Here is a 14,154-nt window from a genome sequence, read left to right as displayed (position 1 = left end):
GCTAAGAAGAAAATGCTGGGAGAAGTGTCTGGATGGATGTAGAGTCACATCTCAGTATAAAATTGGCTCAGAAACACTATTTGAATGTATATACACTCAAGTTGTCTGCTGTCAGATTAGAACTCCTAAATATCCAGCTACAGGAGCTGAAAAATGCAGTAGTTAATGGTGCTGCCACAGTACAATTTTGACTAGGAAACATGTCAGAGTGTACTTTATACAGGATGACATAATCAGTGTATGTTACAAGAAGATGTTCAGAGGAGTGTCGGACATAGCTGTGGACTCACATGCGATTCTAAAATTGTCAACATCTAGAATTCAGAATGAATGCACAACCACCAGTTGATTGTAGTAAGACTAGAACCCCTACCTGATGCTATGCAGAGCACAGCACTTAACACAAGTGCCACAGTACAAGTCTGGCTTTTAGAGTGTCAGACAAAACTGTGTAGCGCATGATGTCAGCAGTGTCTGGAGGGAATAAGATGGCAGTAGGACTGTCTCACATATTGTTGTAAAATGGTCTACATCTCCAGAGTAATAACTAACTGAACACTAACATTCACAAGTTGACTATAGTGAGACTAAAAGCCCTGCCTAGCTATAGAACACAGTACTTAACACAAGCTCTACAGTACAAGTCTGACATTTGCACTGCTGATGGACAATTTTTAGTGGACAACATCATTATTGGATGTTTTAGAGAAGATGTTGGGAGGCCTGTATGAAATGAATGTGTAGGCATGTACAACTGTTAAAATATTTGTAGTGCATGGACTGGATTTATGATAATAGGATACAGACTTAATCGCTTCCAACTATACAAACACACTAGTTGACTGCAGTGATGAGATTAGAATCCCTACCTAACTCATTACAGAAGCTAAAGATCTCAGTACTTAACTCAAGAACCATGGCACAAGTCTGACTTTTACACACTTTTACACACCGAACACCCTGATATTGGGCAATTTCAATTACCCTACCGTTAACTGGGAAAACTACTCAAGCACAAACTCCCAGGTCCAGCGCTTCCAGGAATTTATCAACTCAAATGCCCTGGCTCAGCTGGTAAACTCCCCTACCAGAGGTGAAAACATATTGGATCTGGTCATCACCAACATGGGCGACAGGTGTTCCACACTGGAGGTCAACTGTCACTGGTTAGATCAGACCATAAACTAATCACTCTGGATGTCCTCACCACACCACCACCTCCATCCAAGGAAACCACAGTGAAAAACCTTTCTATTGCAAACTTCACCTTACTTAAGACAGAGGTGGTAAGTTTCACAGCCCCCATGTTAAAGGATAACAGTGTCCAAGTTGCAGGAACTTTTACAAATGCACTCTATAAGCACAAGGATGCATGGATCGTGGCATCCCTAGCAAAACCAAGACTTACTCCCCCAAGAGAAGGAAACCAGTCTGGTGGACCCCTGCCATAAACGGGCTATACAATAGAAGGAGGAAACTAGTTCAGAAAAAAAAAACAGTTCCAAGAAGGAAAGACATCCCTGATCAGTATCAGTAAGAAACTAAGGTCCCTCACCTCATAAAATCCTCCAAGACTAACTTTGAAAGAAAAATAGCCAAAGATTTGAAAGATAACCACAAAGCCTTATTTAGCTATGTCAAGAATCTAAGTGGCAACTCGCAGATATGCTCTGAGCTAGTGCAAAATAGCACAAAATATACTGGACCCACTGATATTGCCAACATCCTGGCAGACAGATTCAGTGCAAACTTTACCCCCCTCTCATCCCCAAAAGGGCCCACAACAATACCAGAAAAGTGTAGTGTCCTGGAAATCACAGACGCACAGGTGAAAACAGCCCTTTCAAAAGCCAAAAGCACAGCATCAATGGGGCCAGATGGTGTCCCAGGCTGCGTCTTGCACAAACTACAGAACAAACTAACCCCCCACCTAAACACACTGTTCAACTTCAGCCTCTCCACAGGCTATGTGTCCATAGAATGGCACACAGCAAAGGTTATTCCATTCCACAAAGGAGGGGCCACAAATTACCCTGGTAACTATCGCCCCATAAGCCTGACTAGCCTGGTCTGCAAGGCTATGGACCTCATCATCATGGAACTCATTAACAAAGACATTGGGAACCTCCAAACACTTGATCCAACCCAGTTCAGATGTGTTAAGGGCAGATCATGCCTACTAAACCTGGTTGACTTCTTTGAGACAGTCAGCAAGGCCATAGATGCGAGGAAGGTAGTTCACACAGCCTACCTTGACCTTGCCAAGGCTTTTGACACCATTCCCCTCTCTGGAATTATAGAAAAACTCACCAGCCTGAACATAACCCCCTACGTCATGAGATGGGTTGCCAATGGCTTGCAGACAGAACTCACACGGTAAGAATAGTGGGCTCCAGGTCTGACTCTAAACCAGTCAGAAGTGGTATCCCACAAAGCTCGGTCCTAGGACCCCTACTGTTCAGCATATACTTCTCAGAAGTACAGGCAAACACAGGAGGACTATGGCTAACCAAGTTCACCAATGACTGCAAACTGGGAGCCATAATTGACTCTCCTGCTGACACGGACATTCTCCAAAAGGGCCTTACTGAGACAGACACCTGGTGTCAAAGTCATGGTCTCAAGCTAAATGCCAAAAAAATGCATAGTCATCCTGTTTGGGAAAAACAAAACACCCATGAATTACCATATAGGTGGCAGCCCCCTTCATACAGAAGAGGTAATAAGAGATCGGGGGACCCAGGTAGATAGTAATCTCTCCTTTGACAATCATATTGCCACAGTAGTTAGGAAATCCTTCTATGTAGCCCGTCTAATATTAAAGGGTTCGCATCTAGAAATAAAGAGATTATAGTGCCCCTCTACTCGTCACTCATCAGATCCATCATAGAGTACAATGCCCCATTTTGGATGTACCACACAAGACACTTCCAACAGCTGGAAAGACCACAAAAGTACCTCACCAAGAGGATTACTGGCCTCAAACATATGTCCTTTGCAGCCCGACTGAAAAAACTCCAGCTGTACTCAGAGGCATATCGCTTACTCAGAGGTGATCTCTGCCTGACTTACAAAGCCGTGTCCAACTCAGCATTGATGGACATGCTCCACCTAAAGAAATCCAAATCACTGCGAGCCACTCGCCCTAGTGAGCTAAACCTCACCACAGCAATAAATAGAACATGCTGGAGGGATAGATTCCTGTCACAGAGACTCCCCATGCTTTGGAACAAAATTCCTAACTACAATAGGCAGAGTCCCTCACTAACACTCTTCAAGAGAAACCTTGACGAGTGGATGGGTAACAGAAAATACACCCCTGGGATCACTTCATTGACTCTTCTTGATAGAGGCTCAGTTAATTAATCAATGTGGCGGCGAAAGCTGACACACTCTGTCTGGGCTTATAAATGCCCTCAGGCAGATAGCCTAGTAGATACCTATGAAACTATGAACACTGCTGCTGGATAATTTATAATGGATGACATCATCCATCCGGGCTACGCCGGTTAGCTAGGGTAAAACTATTCCCAGCTCCACAAAGTCTCCTCTTCAATTTTTCCCTTGGAACTAGACAAACCTTCAACTTAAGCACTCAAGCCATTCATTTCTCAGCCCGGCACTTGCTCAAAACTTATAGCAAGCACTTACAAACCCTAGCACTAGACCCTCCTGTACTGTACAGAAGGACAAGGCTCTCTATTTGACCTTACCAGCCATCCAGTAAAACAGTTCACTGTACCTATCCAGGCATGTCCAAAGGGCAGTTTCAGGTGTACTCTCCAGTCCAACTGGTGAATCTGGGCATTTTGAGGCAATGTTACAACTGCCTCATATACACAGACAACCCCCTCCTCCTACCACCAAACACTGATACATGCGAGAGATACACTTATACAGCCAAACTGGAGGCTAAGCTCTCTCAACCCAAGACTGGATCAGACAGTCAAGAGGAGAAGGGAAATACTTGCATCACACCACCAGTCTCACATAGCCCCATTAAAGTAGCACTGGCAAAAAACAAACCAAAATACATGAAAACATAATTGGAGGCTCTAAATAAAAATCTGAAAAACCAACAGAGACCTCCAAAGCAAATATACAAGCAACCTCCACCCCCAACACAAACCATGAAACATATACTTCACAAAACCAGTGTGCCATGCAATTACAGCCCTTAAGGCAAAATAGCATATCCAACATACTAGTAATAGGTGACTCTATAGTCAGGCACACTGACGTCCCACTCCCTAGGCTGAATAAGGAGAAGGTTACTGTTAGCTGCCTGTCAGGTGCCAGGATCCACCACATAACACAAGCACTCAGGTCACTTCAGAACAGGTACAGATATGACTCTGTCATTGTCCATATTGGCGTGAATGACCTGAGCCATACTTCCCTGGACTACATAAAAAGAGATATAAAAGAGCTCTCTGATCACATAGCCCAGGCCGGTATGACCCTGACCCTGAGTAGCATCCTGCCCTCACCAAGAATGATACCACGGTATAAAGAAAAAAATTCTTGATTTCAATAATTGGCTATGTTTCTGGTGTCATTCAAAGGGGATCTAGTGTCTGTCCGCCTGGGATGACATGCTCCATAAGCCAAGCTATTTCGCTAAAGATGGCTTGCACCTGTCACCATTAGGCTTTCGAATACTGGCCAAGGCCCTTACCACCCCCATAGTGCCTTTTTTAGGCAAGGCTGAAAAAACAAACCCACCACCGTAAATAGCACAAGTAACAAAAAACTGAGGGTAATGCTACTCAATGCCAGAAGTCTAAACCTCAAAATGCACGCACTCGAGGCACTCCTCAGTATTGAGAAAATCAATATATGTACAGTATCAGAAACCTGGTTTAAGGCTCCAGAGAGCACCCCAGCACTACCAGGCTACAACTCATACCATACATTTTGGCAACAGAACCCAAACCAAAATACAAAAGGTGAGGGCATATCCATATTCACCAAGGATACCCACACCTCCAGGTTAGTGGCACAGCACAATGCTTCAGAGATCATCCACGTGCAACTAACAATGGGCAAAACTGCAATTCAAATTGTAGCTTGCTAAAGATCACCCACCATGTCCCAGGACCCCCATTCTGCATTTCTGGAAACACTGGGAAACATAAAGGTCCCAATAAATGCCGAAATCTGTAAGGACAATCTGAGGCACGTCAACAATATACAGAACACTTTTATTAAACCTTTTGAGTGCTTTCATCTCAACAAATGAGACTTCATCAGAAACAGAGAAACTCAATTAGTAACATTTAAATACTTGTTTAAAATCATGACATCACTAATCAACCATAAATTTAAAGGTATATACACTCAACCAAAGCAAAACACATAATTATACAAATAGAATTGAACTAAAATGAAAGAAAAAATACATATTCTTATGAATTACCAGCAACCCTTCGAATCCAAACTTGATAAATACATAGTTAATTAAACCATATATGAACTACAAACTCAGTTTCAACATTTTAAAACAACAAATGCATAAATAAAATATTTATATATATATATATATATATATATATATATATATATATTTTATGTTGTGTCATGTATAAACATAAAGGTCCTACCAAACACCCTAATACTAGGTGATTTCAATTACCCAAACATTAACTGGGAGAACTACTCAAGTACTAACTCCCCTGCCCAACATTTCCTAGAATTTATAAACTCAAATGCCCTGGTTCAACTGGTCAGCACTCCCACCAGAGGTGGCAACATATTGGACCTGGTCATCACCAACATGGGCGATCGGTGTTCCGCACCGGAAGGTCAACCCCTTGCTGGTTAGATCTAACCATAAACAAATCATTTTGGATATCCACATTCCACCCCCACCCCCAGACAAGAAAACTACCGTGAAAAACTTTTCAAAAGCAAACTTCACTTTACTTAAGACCGAGGTGGAAAGTTTCAAAGCCCCGTTGCTGAAGGATAATGCTGTCCAAGCTGCAAAATCCATTACTAATGCATTCTATGGGCACCTACAAAAATGCATGGATCATGCCATCCCAAGCAAGACCAAGACTCACTCCTCCAAGAAAAGGAAACCAGCCTGGTGGACTCCTGCCATAAACAAGCTATACAATAGAAGGAGGAAACTAGTACAGAAAAGAGTAACATCCCAAGAAGGGAAGACATCCCTGTTCAGTATCAGCAAGAGACTACGATCCCTCATAAAATCATCCAAGGTGAGCTTTGAAAGAAAAATTGCCAAGGACTCCAAAGATAACCACAAGGCATTCTTTAGCTATGTCAAGAATCTAAGTGGCAATGCTCAGATCTGCTCAGAGTTAGTGCAGAATGGCACAAAATACACTGAACCGACCGATATCGTCAACATCCTGCCAGACAGGTTCAGTGCAAACATCATCCCCCTCTCACCCCCAAAGGGGCCCATAACCATACCAGAAGAATGTAGAGTCCCTGAAATCACAGACAGTCAGGTTAAAACAGCCCTCTCCAAAGCCAAAAACACAGCATCAATGGGACCAGACGGTGTCCCAGGTTGCGTCCTACATGAGCTCAAAGACGAACGAACCCCTCACCTAAACACACTGTTCAAACTCAGCCTCTCCACAGGCTACATACCCATAGAGTGGTGCATAGCAATAGTTATTCCCCTCCACAAAGGTGCAACCGGGAACTATCGCCCTATAAGCCTGACTAGCTTGGTCTGCAAGGCTATGGAGTGCATCATCATGGAACTCATTAACAGAGACATTGGGAACCTCCAAACATTGGACCCTACCCAGTTCGGCTTTGTTAAGGCAGATCATGCCTCCTAAACCTGGTGGACTTCTTTGAGACAGTTACCAAGGCTATAGATGAGGGAAAGCCTACCTAGACCGCGCTAAGGCCTTCAACACCATTCACTATTCTGGCATTATAGACAAGCTCACCAACCTGAACATAAACCCCTACATGACAAGATGGGTTGCCCACTGGCTCATGGACAGAACCCACATGGTGAGAGTTGCGAGAGCTAGGTCCGACTCTAGACCGCTTACAAGTGGCATTCCCCAGGGTTCAGTCCTAGGACCCCTCCTGTTCAGCATATACTTCTCAGAGGTACAGGCAAGCACAGGAGGACTATGGCTGACCAAGTTCACAGATGACTGCAAACTAGGGGCTATAATTGACTCTCTGGCTGACACAGATATCCTCCAAAAGGGTCTCACTGAGACGGATACCTGGCATCAAAATCATGGCCTCAAGCTAAATGCCAAAAAGTGCATAGTCATCCCCTTTGGAAAAAAACAAAGTACCCACAAACTACCACATAGGTGGTAGTCCCCTAAATACGGAAGACATAATAAGGGATCTGGGGACCCAAGTAGATAGTAATCTCACCTTTGATAATCACATTGCCAAAGTGGTTAGAAAATCCTTCTACATGGCCCACCTAATCACAAAAGGGTTTGCATCCAGATCAATAGAGGTCATTGTGCCTCTCTACTCATTACTTATCAGACCCATCATAGAGTACAGCGCCCCATTTGGGATGTACCTTACAAGATACCTGCAACAGCTGGAAAGACCACAGAGGTACCTCACCAAGAGGATCACTGGCCTCAAACAGATGCCCTATGCAGCTCAGCTGAAGAAACACCATCTGTACTTGGTTGCATACCACCTACTCAGAGGTGATCTCTCCCTGACATACAAGGCCATGTCCAACTCAAAATTGATGGACATGCTCCACCTAAAGAAAACCTTATCCTCTTGAGCCACACACTCCAGGGATATAAACCTCACCACAACAATAAATAGGACGTGCTGGAGGGATAGACTCCTGTCCCAGAGACTTCCCATGCTTTGGAACAAGATCCCAATCTACATTAGGCAGACCTCCTCGCTAACACTCTTCAAAAGAAACCTTGACGAGTGGATGGGAAACAGAAAGTTTATCTCGGGGATCACTTCAGTGGCTCTGCTGGACAGAGGCACAGGGAACTAATCTAAGGGGGCGGCGAAAGCCAACACATTCTGTCTAGGCTTATAAATGCCTTCGGGCAGATAGCCTAGTACCTACCTATGAACCTATGAACTTATCATTGTATGGTTGGGAGGCTTGTATGAAATGGCTGAGTAGGCACGTATGACTGTCAAAATATCAGCTCTGCATGGGACTGGATTGATGGTAGTAGAATACAGACTGATGTCTGACTATGCACACACACTTACACATGCATAGAGACACACACACATAATGTGGCTGCTGTGGTAATTTAACTCACATGTATGTATCTTATTCCCATCTGCCGAAAATAGTAGTTTATGATTGTACCATCCACAAAGTATGGTTTTGCCTTCTCATACTGGTCTTTATACATGAAGCCATCATTATATGATGTGGGTAACATATGCTGTTATGAGAGTCAGGTACAAAGTGTGGATTTTGTATTTTCTTCTGTGTTTCCAATATGCAGGTATACTTTAAAAGACAGCTTCTCAAACTAGATGCAAAAAGCTGTCAGGAATTCATGTAGCAGAACTGAGACATACGCAGTTGTTTCTCAGTATGTTGTATAGATTACACTCTTATTGTCACACACAGACACAGAGATGTTTTGTGAACAGCATGGATGCAACTGTGCATGTATGTATGCTCATATCTGTGATTAATTGATGTCCACATTAATACATGTATAACACAATCTGAATGTGTATTGTCAGTGTAAAGCTTTAGATGATGTAACAATATAGTTGTGCTATTTATTTCTGTGGTATAGTTGACATTTGGGAACTAGTACTGACGTATACATTTCAAGTGCGTGGGTGCAAGGCACACTTTTGTCTGTCTGAGTAAAGATGTGTTCATTCAGTAACAAGTGCCTTCCCTTTGGTTGTGGTTTTACATGGGTTATTATGGGATGAAGGGTAACTGGGAAGCAAACATTGTTGCCTATCAGCTTTTTCTATAGAGCACCGATGAGCAACTGGTTTGTGCCATCGATGGAAAAGTGTTTCACATATGAGATGCACATTTAATAACAACTACTTGAATATGAGAAGTACTTATCTATATAGGATATGGTAGAAATAGCTGACAGATACTATGGTATTAATAATGTAGTTTATATTGCAAATCTTGTGTTATGAACTTTATAACAGTAAGAATTATTAGTACTGCTTTTCCAGTTTATGCAGAGTTAAGTGCTTCATTGACAAAATTATAATAGCTCTGTTGGTTCACTTTCCACCATGAAAACATGCTAAGTGCAGAGACACAGCAGTCAGCACTTTGGATACTACTGAGTATACTAAAACATCTGTTGCCTAGCTGTCTCTGTGGCAGCAGGTATAACAGCAGTAAGTTTTGTTGTGCACAAATGATACAGGGTTTGAATCCAGCTCAATCTATTTTTTACATATGTATTTAGGATGCCATTAAATAATTACAAGTGGTAATTTTTGTAAAAGTGAGAGGGAATGACTGCAGTGAAGTACTGTATAAAAACAAACCCTACTTGATTTATGTCAACAGTGCACAAATGGATTTGCATATTGATACATTCATCAGTCTAAATAAACATGACTGTATATTAGTTCACCAAAGTGTTATTCCGGTGAACACCTATTCATCGACCCCTAATCAGTGGAAATCATGTCAGTGATTTGCTGAATTTACTAAGGGCAATGAAATAGTTGTCCAAAGCACAAAAGACCAACTTGCAGTTGACTCGAACCCACCCAAGTGGGAAGCTTCACCCCCCCCACTTCCCCCCAACTATGTATATCAACTCAGAGATTGTACTACAGTAGAGAAAAGGGCAAAGTTCTGTAGTTGTCCGTTGTGCTTTGTGCAATTATTTTGTTGCCCTTAGTAAATTCAGTAAATCGCTGAAGCAATTTTTAGGTGTTCGCCAGAATAACATTTCGGCGACCTAGTATAGACCCAATAAATGTTATAGGACATATTTAAAATGAGTACCTTTATTCTGCTTTAACTGTGTATGTCCTTAGTGCAACAGGTTTAAGCAGCATTGTGTGGAGGTAACCTCACCATACCATAGGACGTGAAGCACCATTCACCATTGCAAAGCATTGGTGTGTGATGCCAATCTTCTTGCAAATGCAGAGGACAAAAAAGTGAAGGGTTTCATTGGGGACTTATTATGTATGTGTGTGGTGTGTGATTCTATTCTTTGACCAGATTAAAGGTGTGAAAATGAGGTAGATAAGAAAGTGGTGAAATGGGAGGCAAGCGGGAGGAAGAACAAAGGGGCATCAATATAGGAATGTGTAGGAACCAAATAGGAAAGAACCATAGCTATCCACTTCTTCAAAAGAGTAAACTGAACATGGATAGAATATTGGATGAATTTGGACTGTTACCGCAACAAAGATGGATGACAGCAACAGAGTCATGTTGTATTGCCAATTGGACCGAATCAAGTATGTCGAGAAGACATGTATGCAAAGTGGAGAGCTATGTATGGGATTATATTTTTTTATGAGACAGGGCAACTTTTTTTAATTTAATTTCAGTAAGAGAGGAATGTGCATTTGCATGATGTTAAGCAGAGAGCAAAAGTGCCAAAAAGAAAGGAAGGCAGTTTGTGAATTAGGAAGGGTAATGTGACAATTGATATTAGTTTATGGGTTGAATGCTGCTGGACCTGTTAGATGAATTAACTTTTCAAACATGAATTGGGGTGTATACATTTTATGAACTGACTTATTTTTTGGGTGGATTTACACACTAATAAAAGTGATGTGTACAATGTGGGATTCAAACCTATGTAAAATAGACAATGTACAATCTTTCACATAAGCATTTTTACCTCCTTGCCACAGAGCAAGTGATTGTCAGGCATGCTCATTAATTAAATAGACACATTTAAGAGTGTATATGACTAACATTGAAGTATGAAGTCCATCCTATGGTAGAAAAGACACTTTTAAGTACAGTAACATAATTGTCATGATACCCTCAATCACACATATAATTCATATGATATCCATTGCTATACATAGTCATTTTTTGTGCATAATTATATTTATATTGTTAATTTTAATATAAATATTAGTGGAACAGCATTAATAAAATTTGTAGTTTGCTGGATTGGAACCCTGGATCACCTATATTGTGGCCACAAACTTACAGAATTTGCCACAGGAAAGGCTGGGATGCAGGTGTGTTTCTTAAAGTCATTACCATGCAGACTGATCATTGCAAGCCAGGATATTTTTTCACACATGCTCATTACTTACATATGCACATTTAAGGGTTGAGTGATTAACCATGTATGTGTGTGACATGAAAGTGCAGAAAATAAATCTTTAATGCTCGAATCATGACTGTAATGATAGCTACAATTAGACATATAATATATATAGCATGTGTATGCTCAAGCCACTTACTATATATAGTTATGTTTATGTATATTTATTTTTATATTGTTAGTTTTTGTATGTTACAATAGAATTTGCTGGATTAAAACCCTAGTTCACCTGTATTGCTGTCATTAACTGACACCTGTTACCACAAGAAGAACTAGGCAGCAGGTTTATTTTTTACACTCACTATTGTGCATGAGTGCTGACTACTGCACAATTCCACTTATTGTGTTTGCACTATGGAATACCAGTCATATTACAATGTATCTTTCTAGAAAATGATCAAGTCCACAGGTGTTGTGGAAGCTTGCTAACCAATGTGCAATGCTATTTAGAGTGTTTGCATGAAGGAAAGCACAAGATGTAACAACATACCTTTTCAAAATTGACAGTGTCTGTTTATTATCTGCAGGTGTTGTGGAAACTTGCTGACTGCCACACATCACTGCTTAGCATAGTATGTTTGCTTGATGGAAGGAAAAAGTTGCAACAATTTATATTTTTAGAAACTGACAATGCCTACATGTTGTCTGAGGCATTATGCTGTGTTTGCGTGAAGGTTAGCAACACGCTCAACATGTATTATGCTTGTAAAACGTTTTCCTTTGTTTTCACCATTAAAAGACAACTGTGGGACTTGAACCATGATCTAAATATCCTACATGCTTTGTGCTTCATCATGCTTACCAGGTGTGCTATACACACACTTGATTCACAACTGTAATGTATGCAGTCCTTATCATAGGAGCAAGTTACATTAATTTTGATTTATTTATCGGTTTCACCATATTTGCTCTAAACTGCACATGGTGCAAATATTAATATTTAAAAAAGACACATAAACATTACAAATTACATTTAACACAACTTACAGATTTTTACACAACTCTCATTTGAACTATCATACTAATGAAATTAACAAACAGTCAGAGTGTCTTATCAATCTTTGCTACAGAAAGAACTTTGCAGCAGGAAAGCGAATCATTGTGCAAACAAGCAAATCCCATTTTTCCACAGTATTAACAAAATATACACTTGTACACTCTCAGTTGTTTGTATATGTGTTGCTTACAGATTTATTGCAATGTTTGATCATGCAATCAGTTATGAGTATTGTTTGCAGCAATGCGGCTCTGTTTTCTATTTGTATTGTATTCATTCTTCTCTTATATGTGCTGTACTCTCAGACATGCAATATATAGGTCATTTTGTATCATTGTCCTTTAAATGTATGATAAAATGACATGACAGTGAAAAATAGTTTGCAGCAAAAGCAGGAGAGTTTGGCTGTTAGTGAAAAAAAATGAGAACTATCTGTTGTTCACTTTCATTTAAAAGCTTGCTACAATTATACTTCCACTCTTTGTAAGTGTATCCTCAGTGATACACCCAATACAGGTGATGTAGTCTGAATTGTTGTTGTGTCTTCCTTCTCTCTCACACTAATCATACACAGTTGCAATCTATTAACAACTAACACTGAGGTAGTGCCTACACTATGTTTACCCTGTTACATGAAGTCAAACATTTTGAATTCAGCAATTGTAATGAGTTTGCACCTCATTTGCATCTTCACCATGCTCAGAGGCCTGAATCTACACTATAAAAAGGTAACCATGTATCTAGGAAACTAGAAGGTGAGGAAACGTGTATTTGGAGAACATAGAAGATTGCTATTCATTTTGATTTCTCTGCAGAAAATGCTTCTAATCTTGCTAAGGTAAGATTGTATTTTTCAAATATATTCTAGGTTTGTTAATGTGTTATAAAGAAAATTTTTAAATGCATGCATTAGAATATGTAACATTTATCTATATGCACTTCTTATAGTTCAGTGTTGGCATAGGCATTTTGTGCAGGCATTCTTTCTCAGATGGACAGTCTATTTACTTTAATCACAAGTGTTATTGAAACTGTTTTCTTATTTTGTTTCAGGGTAATGTAATGTACTACACTGCCAATGACACAGGGGTGTTATGCTTCTAAGATGGCCCATAGACACCTCCAGCAGAGTGCTGGGCACAGCAAGAGTTGACTAGGAAATTGACTTTTCTGTTTAAAATATGTGCACATGTTGTGAGAATTGTGTTGAAGGCCTATATAGCAATTGCATTATGTGATATTCCTTGCATTGTACAAACTCTTCATTTGCCTGTTTTGGGGGCTGGGGGAGCCAAGTACCATTTGTGTGTTGCCACAACAAATGTTGTGTGTGTTTAAAGAGGTTTGATGTTGAAACTGTGTATTCTGTTATTTCTGTGGTAATCAATACATCACTAAAGTGGTATTCCTTTTTGGACCAAACATTGTTTTTTGTGTGAGTGTGATACGGCACTACCACATAACATTCAATTTTAATAACTTAAGTGTATGTTTCCACTGCTTAATGTTGAAATACATACGTGTGTGTGTGTGTGTGTGTGTGTGTGTGTGTGTGTGTGTGTGTGTGTGTGTGTGTGTGTATGTGTGTGTGTGTGTGTGTGTGTATCAACAAGAATTTAATTTATGCGATATTTATGTGTTGTATCCTCCACTGTTTTATGTCATATAGGATTATGGCACCCAAATGTACAAATCCATGTAACCCTCTTTCAGTGACCCTAAAAACAACATCATAGTGCAAGTATTCAGGCAATGCAATGCCTATCTTCTTGAGAGAGGACCTGGGGATATGGCTGACAGAATACAAATTTGGAGTCAGATAGTCAATGATGTGAATGTTGTGGGGGGGTGCAAAGGTTCCCTGATATAATTTCATCAGTCTGGAGGAGAGCA

Source organism: Protopterus annectens, chromosome 2.part2 (genome assembly GCF_019279795.1).
Source record: "Protopterus annectens isolate FY-2018-M chromosome 2.part2, PAN1.0, whole genome shotgun sequence".
Lineage (NCBI taxonomy): Eukaryota > Metazoa > Chordata > Ceratodontiformes > Protopteridae > Protopterus > Protopterus annectens.
The sequence above is the reverse complement of the archived record's forward strand: the minus strand, read 5'-3'. Positions refer to the sequence as shown.